Here is an 18703-nt window from a genome sequence, read left to right as displayed (position 1 = left end):
CATATACAGTATATAGTCCACCATAGAGCTTTGAGAGCTCAGTTGAAGGGAACGTATATGAAAGACGCAGGATGTGTTTCATGGCTTCATGAACGCCCATCTAAAGGCTTTGTGCTGAAGGTCCAGAATCTTCCATCCCAGGCACACAGCAGGCCTGCTGATTCCCAGCCCAGCAGGAGGCAAACTGAAGCCAAAACATTGTTCATGAAGCAGCCAGAACCATGTGGCCCTCCTTCCCAAGAGCTCATCTCCAGCTGAGGGAAGATACTGCTGCTACTTAGCATAACACTTTGCTTTACGGTAAAATGTGGGGGAGGTTTACATCAACTGTTGAGGGGCGTTCTTGTTTTACTCATCTAATTATAGGTGGACAATCCTTGCGGTGTGCATTTAGAAGCAGGTCATGTCACTCTGTGAACAAGTTTGCACAGGGTTGCGAGGCATAAAGGCCTGTTCACGCTAAAGGAATAACATTAATCATCCAAAATGTTGACTCTAAACTAAAACACAGAACTTCCATCAAGCTCCTCAAAGAGTTTGTGTGCATTTTTGAAAGTGGTTTGGAAAACGTTGATTTAGCAGCCTAACACTAGGACAAGCATTGTACTAGTAGCAAATAGTCATAAGAATTTAAAGAGTTTGATTAAATACAACCTTTGACGTCAGCAGCTATAAATATGAGAATTGTTTTTAAAAATTGTGTAAGCCTATTTATTTTGCTATCCTGAAAATATACTATTATACTGAACCCTTAAAGAGACATGGTGATGGAAAAAAATATATGAGATTCATTCGCTCACAAAGAACTGAAAAGGTTTGAGAGCAAACAAAGTTTCTCGTACAATGATATCCTCACTGCATTGATTTATTTGTAAAACAGAGTTAATGATCAAATTAGTTGCTACTCAACAGAGACCAGACTTGGTGTTAGTTATGAGCCGTTCATAAACTATTGGCTAATTTTGCGTCTGCCACATAGCAAATAACAAAATGATTTACCAATTCAAAAATTGCAAATAATGGACGTGGTCTGGGATTTGGCTGTTGAAAATAGAACCTTTTAAATGAACTCCACTCAAATGAGCGAAAAGATTAGTTCATTTTGCTTAACAAGGTTCAGAGATTAAGTCAGTTAAATGATCCGATCTTCCCATTTCTACTTTGTGCTTGTGTGAAAAGCTAGAAATAAGAGATGACGATATGAACCATATGAACTCGATGCAAACTAAATCTCTTACAGGTGGACATTCTCAGGTGGCACCTAAAATGGGTTACTTTATAAAGACCTTAGACACACAAATAAGAGCCCAGTGTGCTCTTACCCAGAAATGTCTCGGTACACTGCATTAACAAGTAGGGTGGGTCTTCATAAATGGGACGGCTGTAATATTTAACAACTTGCAGGTGTGGGTCCAAATGGGTCTGTGTGTATTTGTAGACTGTAGTGCAGCTCACATCAAAGTTGTTGGCTCTCATTTAGGCCTTTACCACTTTAACTACAGTACCTCTTCCTTCCATCCACAAACACACCAGCAGCAGCGCTGTTTGTCTTTTATTGTCCCTTTCCTGTGTTTAGAGGGCCTTTTATTTGGCTGTTAAAACAATTGAAGTATATGATTTTGTCTGTTCAGACATTTAAACTATGTTTTAAAAATCAAATAAATAAGTCACACAGCACAAAGAACTTTCTCTGTTAGTTTTGAGTGAGTAATAGTTAAGGTGTAATATCTAACAATATCTTGCACCACATTTCTTCATGGGTCTAATTCTGGATGCTTCTTCTGATGTTTATGGGCCACTGCCGTTAGTAATCAGATCCAGCAAAAATGTAGTCTGTTTTGTTCTCTGATGTTACGTTAAAGCATGTCTTTATATAAGTAGCTGGAATAAGATACACCTACCATTCAAAAGTTTGGGATGGTAAAGATTTGTTCATGTTTTTTAATGTCTTTAATGCTTACCAAGGCTGCATTTATTTTTTATCAAAAATAAAATATTATTGTGAAATATTATTACAAGTTAAATTAATAGTTTTCTGTTTTAATTTATTTTGAAATGTCATTTATTTTTGGGTCCATTACTCTACTCTTCAGAAATTATTCTAATAGGCTGATTTGTTGATGTTTGTGGAAACCATGATACATTTTTCAGGATGTTTTGATCAATAACATTTATTCTAAATAAAAAAAAAGTGTCACATTAATGTCTTTACTATTACTTTTGATCAATTTAATGCATCCTTGCTGGATAAAAGTATTAATTTCTTTTTTTTTTTTTTATCATACCTCAAACCTTTAGTGTTTATATAATCTCAAAGATGGGTTGATGTGTTAATGTTCTGAGATCACATGCTCTGTTGTTCAAAAGGAATGCATTTATAGGAAAATCATGTTTAAATGCATAGTTCATCCTAAAACAAAATATAAATCAAATATAGTGTCATCAGACACGTCACATCAGGTTTGACGTCCAGATTTTCAGTGATTGTCAGTTTTTCACTTAACTCTCATATGATTCAATTCTGAAGTCATGTAATATAGTGCATGAGTAGGGTTGGGTATCATTAGAATTTTAACGATTCCGATTCTGCCTATCCATTCCTAATTCCGATTCCAATAGGGTAAAAAAAAACATAGATATCATTCATATTTATTCTAACTCTTATTGCAAAACATTTAATTGTAGCTGAATACCATGAACAAAAATAAACAGGCTAAAGAACACTTACACAAGGAATTTTGGTTTAGAAATATAATAGAAATGTTTTAAGTATTATTAAAGACAAGTAAACAAAAAAAATAACAAATTCGCAATCACACAAATAAAAGCAACTAAATAAAGATAAGATTGAAATGAACAGAACAAAAAATAGTGCGTGAGGTCTTGCGCTTGAATGGTTTAAAGTCATATTAAAATGCACACAAAGGAATCGATCAGGGAAATCAAAATTTTAATTTTATAACAAGTATCCGATTCCTGACCTTAAGTAACTGATTCAAGAACTGGAATCAATTTTCAATTCCCAACCCTATGCATGAGTCATATAGATTGCTTTTATGGATCTTACTTTTGATTAGCATCATTCCCGCTTTCACTTTCATTGCAACGACAGAGTGAATGATAACATAATTTTCATCTTTGGGTAAACCACCCCTTTAAGTACACTATGTAAAGCTATATTGCATCTTATTATTGCAGGTTATTTCAAAGCAGAGCAGCCATCATTACTTTTTAAATGCACTTTTTTTATGTCAGTTAGTTGTCAGATTGTTGCCATGTTTATTTATGTGTCCAGGTATTTTTGTGTTTTATTTATAGACTCTCTCTGGCGTGCCGTAATGGACGTTTCTCTGCTCTTGTCAATTAGCTTCCATTTTCCACATGCTTTCATAGTGCCTCTAATGCGTCTTAAACTACCGAAGAGGCTTCACATCACAAGAACATCACTCCAAGTCAGTGACATCTCCATCCTATGATTACTGTAGACTGAACATGAGTTTCAGTGGTGCTTATGCCCTCTGGTATGTGGGACATTTCAGAAACATCTCAACACAGGCTTTACCCACATGTTCTGCTCACATTGATTTAGCTTCTACATTGTTTATAGTCCCGATGCTGTGTGAAATATATATGATTTGTTTTCAGGATGCAGCAAATCATTGAGAATGTGATTGGCATCTTTTGACCTGGGAATATAATATTTAAGCACTAGCTAATGATTGGATTCAGTAGGATTTGTTTGAGGTAAATAAAGGATTGCAGAAGGCTGAGGGTAAGTAAATGAGTTCAGTGAAAGCTGGTGAAGTAATCTGTGCTGTGCGAGGAGAGACCACTTACCTTCTGTTCAGCCTGTCAACATGCAGGGTTTTGTGCAATGGGGAGAAAGGGGCTTGTTTTCAAGAGGGAAAACAAAGAGAGAGGGAAAGAAATCACAAAAACATCCCTCAGGGCTTCTTAAAACAGCATGTGCGGAGAGGGAAGGACCTTAACAGTTGGTCCAATTGCATTGTGTTTGTATATCTGCCAGCGTGTCTGTATCTGACCGCGGCCGCAAACAAACTAGCATCATTCGATACTATTGAGCTGTTTGCAACGTCAAGCCTGGCTGCTGGACGTCCAATGATTAGAGTACGTATGCACGCCATTTATTATTGATAAATGGTTAGTCAATGGTACTGCCACTTTTTGAGAAGTTTGGATTATTTATGTTTATCCTGTAAGCAGATACTCACATATGTTAGGGATAATGTAAAATAAGTCATTAAAATAGTTTATTTTGCCATAATGACCATAAATTGCACGGAGTTACACAGCTATGTTCCAAGTAATTAAATAAATAGACATGGAATATTGATTTGAGTTGAAATAATTTTATGATGTACACTGCTGTACAAAAATCTGCATTTTCAAATGATTTCTGATGGATCATGTGACACTGAAGAATGGAGTAATGATGCTGAAAATGTACTTTTTTTTTTAAAATAGAAAACGGTTATTTTAAATTGTAAGAATTTTTTTTACTGATTGTTTGATTAAATAAATGCAGTCTTCGTGAGCATTCTTTCAAAAACATTTTTTAAAATCTTACCGATCCCCCAACTTTTGGGCGGTATTGAAAGAAGAGATTGTGGTACAAGCATATATTTGGAGCTGAGAGCATGTCAAAAATATTTGACTGCAGAATGCCACGATTGACCAATCATAATCAATTATTGCAGAAAACCAAAGTAAGATGCTACAATGTATTTCCTGCTGCGTTGGCACTTCAGTCCACGGTGGTGCAGTTAAAATCTAATTAAAATGTGTAATGCTAATTTTCTAGTAGTATTTTTAGTCTTTGTTTGTATTTCTGATGTGTCTCTTGAAGCACATTAGAGATCTGTCAGAATGCTGTAGTAATTGGAGTGCCGTTATTTGCTAGTCTCTGTGTGAGATATGTCGTACTCTTAAACTTACAAGGGGAATTTGTTTAACTCTGATCAGGAGGAAAAGCAGGAGAGAGCAAAGTTGCTTTCATCATGGCGAGGAACGCAACTCAACGCTGAAGGAGTCTTTGTTTTTCTGCGCCGCTCTTGGGAATTTGAAGTCATTGTAAAAGCGAGGCCTCATTAACCAGTTCATGGTTTTAACCCATCATGTTGTTCTCCCACGCAAACATGTTAGTCATTGCTTCTTCGATTCAAAAAATGTTTTTCTTACTCATTATTTTTGGCTTGTTTTATGGTGAAAAATATCTAATCAAGATCAATTTACTTGACAAGCAAAATTGTTTAATGAGACTTGTTTTTAGAAAATATCTTGGTATTAAAGTTATTATCCTTGCCCTATTAGCCCGTTTTTTTAAACCATAACACCGTGTCCTAACCAGATGCGATGCGATAAGATTCCAGCGACAAATAATTTGTCTGTCCACACTAGATGCGACGCGACTGCGAGATGCGTCAAAATCAATCAAAACCCACAGCCAATCAGAACAGCGTGTGGGCGGAGTCTCATAGTCTCTGCACAGCACCAGAGAGTAATCTTGACGGCACTCGCAAGAAAATGGATAAGTAGGCTGCCTAATCAAATTCACAAATATTACACCATTTAAACATTATTCATCTGATATTCATTTATTATAGACTGAACAAGTAATACGCATGTGCATGACGTCATCGTCTTCAGAGATTCGCGTTTTTGTTGTTTACTCAGAGACTTGTACTTTGAAACCCGTTTTCAAAAGTTTGCGTTTTCAGGTACCCAAAATGCCATGTGGTGTAAATGAACGGCCAAAACGCATAAAAAGTTTTTACGTTTTTTTGTTGAAAACGGTGTCGTGTAAACAGCCCCTCACTCTCATTTGATCATAGTAGACTGATTAATATCTGCTAACACTTATCTTGATGCTCCCCAACATACATTCTCCTTACTATAAGTAACTTTGCAAGTATGTCAACTTATTATACTAACCTAAATCTAACAGTCTACTAATACTCAACTAGTACTCTAATGAGAGTTAATAGGTGAAAAATTACTTATAGTAAAAAGAATAAAATAAAGTCACCTGGTGTTTTTGTGCTAACATTTTGAGAACATTATCAAAGACCAGATAACTCTGAATGAACATTCTATTAATACTACTGGAAGATTGTTTGTTCATAACTTCAAAAATCAATTCAGTGTCACTCTCTGATGCATGACCTTAATTTTTGCTTTTATACTTTACACCTGCAGATACTCATGGCCTGTTTTGTGCAGTAATATTGCCAATTCGACCTCCAATCAGGCTTCGTGTCCTGGAGCGGGACTTTCCTCCACTGCTGTACCACTTGGCCCGGTACAGATGTGCTGTGACACTGTTCTGGGCTAGCCAACAATGACATCATCCTCTTAAAGCCAACTGTACGGATTCACAGCCAACAGAGAGAGGTTTATTTATGGACGTCAGCAGTCTCCCGCCACACTGTTTACCACCGAGCCAAGTTTGTTTTCATTCTCCCAGGCCCTACTGTAAGCACTCACGGTTCCCGCAACAATGTCCCCTGCGGCTGGAGAATACTGCACGCCAAAGAGAGGACGCCACGTTTGACCTCACTGGTCCCACTGCATAGCGCGCTCACACACACACAGGCACTGAAGGACACTGAAAAACATGTTTGGGCTTGTTTACACTCACACACACAGCTGTTGTCACACTATACACAAACACGGACATACATGCAAAGGTATCCATGAGCGGCATTGCTGTCTACTGCCTACATAGGCACCTGTCTTGTAAGGCAGCATTCTAATTGAAATGGAACACGATTTGGAACACTTTACATTGGCAGCAACTCTTATCGCTCAGAAAAAAAATAAATTCACAAATGAATTTAATATGGTTTACTGTTAACATGTTGCTAAGCTATTTATAAACATAAAATATTTTCGATACGTTTAAAAAATATTAATAAAATATTTTCTAATTCTATCTATATTTGATTTTTTTTAATTAAAAAAAATACTCGATAGTCGTGTTCCCCAATATTGGGTTATATTTAAAAAATATATATAAAAAAATAAAAAAAATAATTCACATTTGTGTAAATAACACACAATTATTGGGTAGATTTATTGCATTTGTTAAATTATTAAATACATTTTTATTATGTTTAATTACATTTTATTATTTTATTTAAAATTGAAATAAATATATTTAGATTAAATACATTTACCCATTGTTTGTGAGCATAACACACATATTATATTTTGTTATTTTATTAAAAAATATAAAAACATTTATTGATAGTTTTTGGTGTTTAATAAATTCTGAGTATATTCAGCCTGATCTCACGGCAATTTGTACGAATTCCACGAGGTGGCTAATTCGTACGAATTCATACGACCTCACTCGTACGAATTAGTACGATTTTTGCTAAATCGTACATATTTTACGAATTGCCCAATTCGTATGAATTCATACGAATGACCTACCCCTGACCCCGCCCCTAAACCTACCCATCAACGTGGGATAGCGTTGGTATATTCATAGTAAACTTTTTCTCACTTCATTCATTGTCTTTGATGTGCTTTTATCACTGAGCTTGTCGCATTGCATTATGGGATTGCCTTTTCTGCAAAACACACGTTGTCTTAGAACTTTTCCAAAGAAGGTTGCCTACCTTTTGCCTTTTTTCAAACATGCTTGTAATGTCTTGAAATGCTGCCTATGTAGACATCTCACTAGGTTTTGAAACAGAGCCAAATTCTCTCTCCCTCAGTAACAAACACACACTTAAGTGCTCAAATACTACGCAAATAGCTTCACTTTTGTGCAGACCCATAAAACATGTTGCACTGCATTGCTTCTCCAACCAGAACCACCATCACAGCTGCGATGATCACCACAAACTGCTTTCTTGAAATTCGGCACCGTGTTTAAGTAAAACCACATTATCGCAATCAATTAAAGACTTCCTCGCAGTTAAGAGGGCTGTGAAATCTGGCAACAAGATTGTGAATGTAAATATTTCCTCTGTCGCGTCGCGTTAAGTGAAGAGTGGATTCTGGGAATCTGGGACTCATAGTTCATCCGTTTAACACCGCTGATCAAAGCGTGTGAATATGAATGGGGTGACGAGACCCTGAATGGTCCGTGTCAGCTTTAAAGCCTAATTATTTTGGCCCACACTGCGCAGATCTGGCTCAAATAGTCATGCTGCCATAAGTTCACTCGCTATGGTCTCATAACAACCAAAATAGGTCATAATTTAGCACCATGAAGACACGTGGGACTGTTTGGATACAGGTGACCACATCTTCTGTTTTTAAAGCACAGTCAAAAGCCATTGAAATTAGTGCATTTTAATGTCTGTTCACACACGTGTTCTTTAGAATAAAGTCTGCTAATGAAGTTCGTATGAGACTGAAGGAGTGTGACCCGTCTGTTCATAAAACATTTAATAACCTGCTATATTTCATGTGTATTTAAAGCATAAGGAGGCATTAGCTAAAGCAGAGATCAAAGTGATGGAGGTGGGCCCGCGGAGCGATCGAGACTCAGGTAACACTCTTAAACTGCTTAGAGGAAGTGAGTGATGTGCTTTTTAGACGAGACGGCATTCCTCAATGAAGTGTGTCTCGATAAAAGCAGGCAGTGTGTGAGTTCTCAAGCATGCACACACACACACACACAAGCGTCAGGGTTAAGGTCAGTCTCTGTTCTGGCTACTTTACCTTGAGATATCTTGCTTCTACGTGGGAGTGAGGCCTGAAGCTTCATCCGTCTTGGGCAGAAAGTGACCTGAACATCTCCTCGCTGCTATCCCAGCGCTTTAGTCGTGCTTTAAAGTACTTCTGCGTGAATGTGTAGTGATGTTTCACTGATCTGAGGTCATTTTCTGTTGTCTGCAGTGTCAGGCTGTTGTCTGTAAGCATGTCTGTGCTCGTCTTTTGATGGAGTTCAGACTGGAGGTGGATGATGTTCTTTAAAAAAAAAACTTCTGTACAAATTCTGTGCCTTCCAGAGTTAGACTGATGGGAAAAGAAAAAATCACGTCTTCTCAAAAAGTACAGCAGTCAACATGAAATCAAAATGGACCCTATCTATTTAATGCATTTTCTTGGTGTTATTATGTATGATTCCTGGTGCATGTTATTATTACTTCATATTTTTGTATAAAAATGCAACTTGCTCTGCCTCTGATATGACTTTACAGCTGATGTCATAAATCCATCTTGCTTTTCGACTTCTTCCTTCTAAACAACAGATTGTTACGTATCGCCCACTTTTCACAATTACTTGTCTAGTTGAATTTCACTTGGAAATATGTCAGATTACAGCAGTCAAAAACTTTCATGTCTTTCTTTGAACATTGTTACTACTGCAGTTGTATCTATATTTGTATCTTAATATTTGTTGTCATTTGAAACTATGGTGGTATTTCTTGTTAGCAATGTTGAACTAAATGTTTCATTTTCTAGGAAAACAAAAATGGTGGTCTGGGTTTTAGCCAGGCATTGTCAAGGCATTCAAAATGGTTGTTAACACATTGCTGTGCGGTTGCTAGGGTGTTCTGGTGGTTGTGTTAAAAGAGCCTGGCCACAAGTCACTATGATATTCTATCCTCATTAATGTAAGTCCACCATGTGAAAATCAAGGCATGATTTGAGCTATCATTTTTGTCTGTAGCAAAAACTTTAGTGCAAAATTTAAGACTTAAAAGTTTAAGGGCTTTTAAAATGCTTAGCAAACACTGCACATTTGTATTGAGTAAAAAAAGAGTATTGTTTACTCTAAATGTTTGTGTAGAGGTGCCCTACGATTCAAAAGTTTGTGTTTCAGTAAGATTTCAGGAAGGTTGCATGAAATTGGTCATTAAAAAGTCATTTATAATGTTACAACAGATTTCTGAGAAAATCCTGAGAAAAGTATAATGTTTTCCACAAAAATACACTTGGCCTATATTTCCAAAAGTATCGGGACACCCCTCCAAATCATTGAATTCAGGTGTTCCAATCACTTCCATGGCCAAAGTTGTATAAAATCAAGCACCTAGGCATGCAGACTGCTTCTACAAACATTTGTGAAAGAATGGGTCGCTCTCAGGAGATCAGTGAATTAAAGCGTGGTACCGTGATAGGTTGCCACCTGTGCAATAAGTCCATTTGTCTTATTGTCTTATTGGACAAACAATTGTCCATCAAGCAGTGTAAACAAAACTTGGTATACAGTCTTTGTTTTTATACCTTTAAGTCTTCCTTCTAAAGTCTGATTTGATTCAACTTCAATTTAATTTATTTGTATATCACTTTCTACAGTACACACTGTTCCAAAGCCTCTTTACAGAAAAAAATCAAGCAGACGAAAGGAAGAGGAAAAGACAGTAAATGTCATTACTAAAACTTTAAAAAAGCACTGCACTCAAAACTGGCAAGGTTTTAAAAGCAATCTTGCTTTGTGAAACACATTATTCTATCCAGCCTTGATCCCTGTGATACACAATACACATTTCATATGACCAGAGTGTTGCCCTCTGGTGAATGCCTAGCTCAACAATAAGCTGTTAATTTTAGTCCATTAAAGTCACTGGGAATGTGCCAAGTCATCATGTGCATTCCTGCCACCAGCTGCTTAATCAGGCCCAATGAGCTGCCAGTGTGTGTGTATGTGAGTAAGAAATAGGCATCAACCAGATGGGCAAACAGAAGTCATGTTGGTGTCGTGACGTTCAAATCCCATGGAATTCCAATGAAAATAATATTTCCATCCAGTACAGATGCAAGAGACAGTACTGATCTAATGAGATGCGTGACTCACGTTGAGCTGTGGAGTACCTGTTTTTACATCTAACACAATTTGTATTCTGATTTTTCAAGTCTGTCACACCCATTAATTTCCACAGTAGTGGTATAACAGGTAGTCCAATCATAACAGGAAGGATGTGAATGTAGTATTTAGTGGGAATCTCATCTACATCCGAGGCTGTGTTCCTAATTAGGAATCAGGAAAACATGTCCCATTGAATGAAATGCCACTTTAGCCATCCCTAGCAAAACTCTAAGGCCAGATACCATCACTGCCTTTGGAGAAGGATTTACCATGTGAATATTAAGCGTAGCGTCAGTTCTGGCAGGTCACGTTAGTCAAGCTTGCATCAGCTGATCCACGTCTACCTATAGGAATATGACGCCTTTCACTGTATACATATATAAGCTCCCAAGACCCAAGTTTAGTTTGAAGACAAAAACACAAAGTTATTTCACCATTCTTGATTTCTAACATGCATTTACAGCGTTCGGCGTGGTGTGTCTATCAGAGAAGAAAGGAAAGCTGCTCTCAGTGTGTTTTTCCGTTGCTGCGGGCACATATGTAAATTGCATGAGCTTATTGTGTCTATTAGATCGAAAGGTCTGAAAAGAAACCATACATTTACCAGCCCATTGACCCTCCCCTCAAAGAAATCAGGACAAGAAGTGGTTGAAAGTGGACAAAAGAGACGGATTAAAACACCAGGTGTAAACGGGGCCTTAGAAAAAAAGGTTCAGTTGGGTTCTATATAGAACCCTGGGTTTCTAAACTCAATTTTAGAGGACCCTTTGTGCCAACAAGGTTCTATATAAGGAGAAATGTCTGAAATTATTGCATAATACTTTCATGCTTAATGGGATATTTCAGTTTTTTTCTAGTGATTAAATTATTTTTACATCTGTATAAATCAAAATACAGATTTTAATCAAAATAAAAAAAATGAATCAAAACAAAATTAATTTATTTAAACTAAATCCATAAAATGATCCCATGATGGGAACCCCTAAGAGTTATGAAGCGCCTGACAGAACCCTTTATTCTAAGAGTGTAACCCTTTTAGACCAGCTAAACCAGCTCAGACCATTTTAGGCAAGTTTAAGCTGGGGGTTTTTCAGTAGAGTTGGACCAGTCGCTCTGTGAGCATTGTACGTTATTTGTCTCAGCCCAAAAGTCGCTGTGGTGTAAATGAATATGCGAGCTCAGAGACCCGTCGGAAGCTCAGCTATGCAGCCACCTGCCCTCTTTATCATGTCAGGGCATGTTCCACGCCAACTCGCTCTGAGCGCTGCTGATTTTGGATCAGATTCTGCTGTTTATTAATACATGAGTATTTATGGAATTGGACTTGGATCGGAAAATATACCATTTGATCTTTAGAACGGGTATGACTGAACTCCTTGACGGGATAACATAACATGCCATTGTTCCCTCATTCTCAAACTTTGTTCTCATCTGATAGTGTCAGTGCAGTTAAACTGATAATACTACTAATTATTAATTATATTATTGTATTACCACAGTACTTTTAAATCAAATCAGAAGTGATTGTTTTGTTGCATTATTATTAAGGCAGCCAGTAGATTTAATATTGGATTTGTTCATTATGAAACACTTCTGTATCCCCATGATGATTCTATTCTCATCAAAAAAATCTCTTTTGCATATACTGCGGCCTAGAAATGGCAAACGTGTCTGTGTGAGAGAGAGCAAATGCTAGGTGGATGAAAAAAACCTAGTTTGTTTCCGAGGCACCTGTGCACTACTGTGAAGTCCAGCTGCAATTTTATAAAACCCAGCTGAGAGCGCACAGACGAGAGAGCTAGAAACATGAGTGGGTGGACTTCATATTTCCATATTCAATGCACTCACATAATGGGAGGTCAAAGAGAGACATTAAGAGAGAGACAGAGAGAAAAAAAGAGAATTCACAGGAGAAATAAACTACACAGTCTGAAGCAGACAATTAAAAACAAATGGTTTAAAATGTAAAAATACTTTACATAAAATGTAAAGTATTGAAAGTAAAAAAGTAAAAAATGGTGCAAAACAGTCAGTTTTATTTTTGTTTCCAATTGATGTTTTTCACAATGATATATCATTGTATATACATATAATAATAATAATAATAATAATAATAATATATATATATATATATATATATATATATATATATATATATATATATATATGAATAATATAATAGTAGTTATATATAGTGTAAAAGGTAAAAGAACAGGTCTAAATATAAAGAAAATATATATTTTTTTTCTTAGAAGCAATGCATGTTTTTGACTAACTCAGAGGGCTTGTGCACTGATTTCATGACAGCATACCATCTCAGCGAATCCACAGCACTGGATCCCACCTGTCAGTCTGTTCATCAAAGCCCATGCAAATCTGTATTGTGCATGTGGCCAGACGTGTTGATGTGACATTGAAATGTTCTTTTCAAAAGGAAGCCAGAATCGTCTGTTTCTTGCAGTCTGCCATGCTCTCCTGGGTACATTGTGTCCAAAAATACAGGCAGCAGGAAATTCTCTGTGAGTGATATCATATTCTCTGAAAGGGCAGAAACGCGCTGAAAAAGCCCCCTCTAATTGCACACTACACATGCTCCCTCTCTCTCCTCCTCTCTTTCACACCAGAGAAGCATATCACTCAACCCACACATCATCTGCATCAATCGTTTTATTGGACTCCGAGTGTGTTGAAATATGATAATTGGGGGAAGGAGGTGTAGAGGGAAAGGAAAGGAAGTGAGATGTGATACAAATAAAAGGAAGGAAGTGGGGCATGAGAGGAGGACAGAAAAGAATAGGTAAGGAAAAGATACCTTTGGTTGATATTTGTAAGACAGAAAAAGATATGAGAGGAATACAGGAGAGGAAAGGAAAGGAACTGAAACATGAGAGGAAAAGATATGAGAGGAATACAGGAGAGGAAAGGAAAGGAAGTGAAACATGAAAGGGAAAACAGGAAAAGAAGTGAGAGGAAGAAAAGGAAGTGAGATCTAAGCAAAAGCAAAAAGTGAGATGAAAAATGGAGTAGAACTGGGAAAGGAAATGAAACGTGAGAGGAAGACATTACTGGAAGGAAGAAAATAATGTAAGTAAAGGGAAAGGAAGTGAGGCACATGAGGAAGACGGGAAAGGTAAGGAAGTGAGGTGTGAGAGGAATATATGATAGGAAAGAAAGGTAAAGGAAGTGAAACATGAGGAAGACAGGAAAAGAAAGGAAGTAATATGTGAGAGGATTAAAAGAAGTGAGATCTGAGAAAAGGAAAGGCGAAAAGGAAAAACAGGAGAACTGGGAAATTAGGTGAAATGAGGAAGATAGTAATAAAAGGAACAAAAGAAAGTAAGGAAAGGGAAAGGAAGGAAAGGTAAGGAAAGGAAGTGATATAGGAGAGGAAATGAACAGAAGTGAAACATTAGGAAGACAGAAAAGAAAGGAAGTAAGACGTGGGAGGAAGAAAGAAAGTGAAATGTGAGAGTAGGAAAGAAAATTAAAATAACAAAAAGGAAGTGAGACATAAGAGGACAAGAAGAAATGATGAAAAAGGTGGAAATGAAAAGGGGAAGTGAAATGAGTGGAGAAAAGAAGGGGAAGTGAGATTGAGGAAAGGAAAGACAAAAAAGAAGTTACAGTATGAGTAGAACTGGGAAAGAAAAGGAAGTGAGACATGCAGAAAGGGAAGAAAAGATTGTAAGGAAAAGGAAAGAAAAAGGAAGATGAAAGGAAGTGAGGCAAGAGGGGAAGGCAAAAGGGAAGGAAAGAAAATGACACATGAAAAAGGAAGACAGTACTTGAAAGTAAGAAAACTAAAGGAAAGGAAGTGAGGCATGAGCGGAAGGCAGAAAAGGAAAGGAAGTGTTATGTGTGAGCAAAACAGGAAAAAAGTGAAGTGTGATGGGAAGTTATGAAAAGGAAAAGAAGTAAAATGAGAGGATTACAAAAAAATAAAAGAATTTAGATGAGTGGATGAAAGGAAATTTAGGAATTAGGTGAAGAAAAGAATTCAAAAAAGAAAAGGGACAGAAAGTGGAAAAACAAAATGGAATAAGCAATGGAAGGTGAGTTCAGAGAGAGGAATACAGGAAAGGTGAGTCTTTACTCCTTCATGTGGCAGCAGATGTGCTCACTAGGAAACGGAAGTTGAAGCTGAGTCGCGTTATGACACTGATACTGGGAGAGCCGTTAATAATTGATCAAGACCACTCGTGCAGTGAACTCATTAGCTTTCACACACTAGAGCCCTGCAAACTGATGTCTAATAACAGGCTGAGGACTGGGCAACTAAACATCACCATCCTGAATACTGGAAGCTTTCAAGAACATTAACAAATCACTGTATTATTTCACTTAATCCAATGTCGGGTGTAAGGTCGTATGAAGTAGCAGTTAAAAAAAGTCAGATATAATTAGCAGGCTAAAGTTAGACATTATGGGTGTGTTGTTGAGAACAAATTAAAAACCAAAAAGTGGAGGAGTTTATGAGGGAGAACATGTAACATGTACTTTTCTAATCTTCAGGGCTGAAGTTTGTTCTTTGAGAAGGGATTTAAAATTAGAGTTTCTGACTTGGAAGTGAAGATGAAAACAGGATCCAGAATTGCAATTCAAATTTGAATAAGGATGTAGAATTCTAAAATAGAACAATATTCACATACATTAATTAAATTGCTATAACATTCTATTTTACGCACAACAAATGGAACATTTCCAAAAAATGTACTTATTTTGTAAGCTATGGTGGAAGAGCACTTCTTTTCCCAGAATGCCCAAATTTACCCCAAACAACAAGACATTTTAAAGACAGAAACCCTCAACAGAACATCTAAGTTTTCTGTTCTGGCCCATTTTGTTGTTATTTTGAAAATGAACTAATGAAAATCTTCTGTTGTGTACCTACTGATTTTCTTTGAATTGCAATTGTGGCTTAATGTCACACTCATTAAAGGGATGGTTCGGAGTAATTTCAACCTAGGGTCCTTTGCACCATGACCTCGAGCCCAACACCCCCCCAGAAACCTTTTTTCCCTTGCTCGAACATTATTAAAGTTAGAGCTTATTTAGAGATATCAGCCGAATGGCTTAGTGCAGGCGCTAATGGATCCCAGGTTGTATCTCATAAATTACCCCACTAATAATGCCCAGAATGGTACCAAACTTCTACAGTAGTACAAATATGTTCTGTACTCATAAAACGAGGCATTGGAAAGTTTGTAAGTACATCATCAGTTTATTTAAATAACACTTGCCTGATGGCTTATTCTACCGCTAACCTTGACGTCGAGGTCACTTCCGTGATTTGGGAAAAGCCCAAATTTACGAGATACATTTACGAGATATTTACAAATAATTTACGAGATACATCCTTGGATCCATTAGCGCCTGCACTAAGCCATTCGGCTGATATCTCTCTAACTTTAATAATGTTCGACCAAGGAAAAAAACAACTTTTGGGGGTGTGTTTGGCTCGAGGTCATGGTGCAAAGGACCCTAGGTTGAAATTACTCAAACCATCCCTTTAAGGAAAAGGAAACCCATTCTTAAATTATGAATTTTGCCCTGATATATGCATGTATTGCATCATCCGCACAAACTGCCAAACTTCCCACTTACACATTCAATTATTCTTAAAGAATGAATCCAAATTATGTCTATCGACACCAAGATTTTTATTTTTACATAAGAATAAGATACAGGTTGTCTGGCAATTGTTAAACAAAAATGTTTATTAACATATACTTTTTCAAGGTTCCTGCATATGACAGTTTCTAGCAAGATGTTAAGTCAATACAACAAAAGTAAAGTTTCAGCATACGGAGAAGAGAGTGAAGCAGTCATGAGAAGAGTCTGTTCTGAACATTCATCCCCTGCAGTTCCACTGCCCTGCTCTGCTGAAGGGCTCAGTCTTCACTAAAGTTCTCCTGAGTTCTCCAAACTCCTCCACCGAGCTCTAAAACTCGCTGCTGGCGCTCACCAAATGTCACCTTTCATGCCTCCAACTTCAGCTTGACTTCAGACTTGGCACCGATTGTTTATGAACCCATGGATGTCAGTTCTATAAGTGTACCGAACAGAACTCAGCAAAGGTTGTTGTCAGGACTCAATGGTGCGCTTTCTCTGGCGCGGATGCAGGGAACTTTTCGATCTATATTTACATTAGCCAGTCTGCCTGGAGCTGCGAGTCAGCCTGGCTTATGTAAAAGAAAAGAGGGCAAAATCAATAAGCACATGTTGCAGCGATTGTGAGTGTTGTAAGTCTAGTATAGCTGTTTTCACTTAGTGTTGGGACTAACTAATAATTTTTTTTTTAAAACACTAATTCGGAACACTATAGCTTATTTTTTTCGCTCAAAATAGTATGTCATTCCGCTATGTAAACAACTAAAAAAATCTGTAAAAATAGGGCACAATGTTCTGTATTAATTTATGTAATTTCTGTATTTATCTTTTACAGGTGTTTTTCCTGTATTTTGAATTTTGCACTTCATTGAGTTGTGTTATAGGGTTAAATGTTCCTAAAATTACAGGATAATGTCCGGGCAATGAGCTACCAGTGCTTTTTCTGTTATTTTATGGATTTATGTTTTTACTGTGATACTTTGACCATTATTTTTCATGTCAAAATGTTGAAGTAATAAGCTGCTCACCTAAATTGTCCACTCACTTATAATTATATGGCATTTGAATTTATTATCATTTAGCGAATTGGTTCATTCAAACAGTTCATTTTAAATGATTCATTTGAGTTAGGATTTGAGCAAACCCTTGCTAAAGTATTAACCCTGTAAGACCCAAATATTGAAAGAAAAAATAAAAAACATTTTTTTCACCTGTCAGATGTTGTTGTGGGGGGCTTCTGATGCAAATAATGAAGGATTTTAAAAATATATATATTTTAGTAAGTTTTTAAGGAAAATGAGCAGAATTTCAGCATTTGCACTCACACTGTCAGAACAAATATACAGAACAACTAAGGGCTCATTTGGAGTGTGGATTGCTTACATAGCACCATAACAGTAAATATCATGAATAATAATAAATACCCAACAGTCATATTTTTATGAATTAGAATTTAGTAAAAATAAACATAAAATATAAATATTAAATACAAAACAGATTGAAAACTGTCAAAGTGTCCAGTGTTCACTTGCAATGGTTGTCCCAAAAGCAGTTCCTTTCCTCTGAAAAGCAGAGACGGAGATTGCACTTCCTGCAGAGCGTATTTGAATATCCCTTTTTGTAGTGTCTGCAGCGTCCTCTCATTGTCTTCCCAGGGAAATGTGCGACCATGTCCCTACGCACATCCGTTGGTGGTTCGCATGACCTCTTGGCTGGGACCTCATTTGGTGGACCCCCATTACCAGTCTTTTCTGAGCAGTCACAGGTTTCTGAGGTGTCACTGTTATGGACATCAAAGGGCTCCTATACTGGCTGAAGATGACCGCCCTCTCCTTGGTGTGGTAACGGCTGTGTTTGTCTGAATTAGATTATAAAAGAATCAATTGCGATGTCAAACATACATTAAAAACTGTATAATTGATCTTTACCATTAAATGTGGTAAAGAGCAGAAATGGATTCTTACCAGGATGAGAGAGGATGCTAGTTGCCCCTGAAACAGCCTCCTGTTCAGCATTTTTCTTGGGAATATTGAGAGCTTTGCAGTCCCGTTTGTAGAGGAGCCAGGCGTTGATCACAGCAAGGATAATGGTGTGCCAGAATATGTAAATGTACCAGTGGTGCATTTTCATGGGGAACTTGTATTCGGCTACAAATGAGTCCAACAAATCCACACCGTCCATGTATTTGTTGTATGCACCCACAATGTAAGGTCTCTCAACTTCAATGTAGGATTTGGTGGCTTTGTTCCAGCGTTGAATCTTTTGCACAGGATCTGTGCCAGCAAAGGTTGACACAAGTGT

General features: G+C 37.1%; 1 long non-coding RNA gene across 1 annotated transcript in view; it reads left to right on the top strand.

Annotated features, from left to right (window-relative positions):
• The window catches only part of LOC307155694, a 167404-nt gene extending 150340 nt beyond the window's left edge, over positions 1–17064 (top strand). Inside the window, exon 3 of the long non-coding RNA XR_013820554.1 lies at positions 16532–17064. This is a non-coding gene — a long non-coding RNA (uncharacterized lncRNA). The remainder of the gene's footprint in view (positions 1–16531) is intronic.
• Positions 17065–18703: the final 1639 nt, after the last annotated feature.

This window comes from Squalius cephalus (genome assembly GCF_949319135.1).
Source record: "Squalius cephalus genome assembly, chromosome: 3".
NCBI lineage: Eukaryota > Metazoa > Chordata > Actinopteri > Cypriniformes > Leuciscidae > Squalius > Squalius cephalus.
Note: the sequence above shows the minus strand (reverse complement) of the source record. Positions and strands in the feature narration are given on the sequence as shown.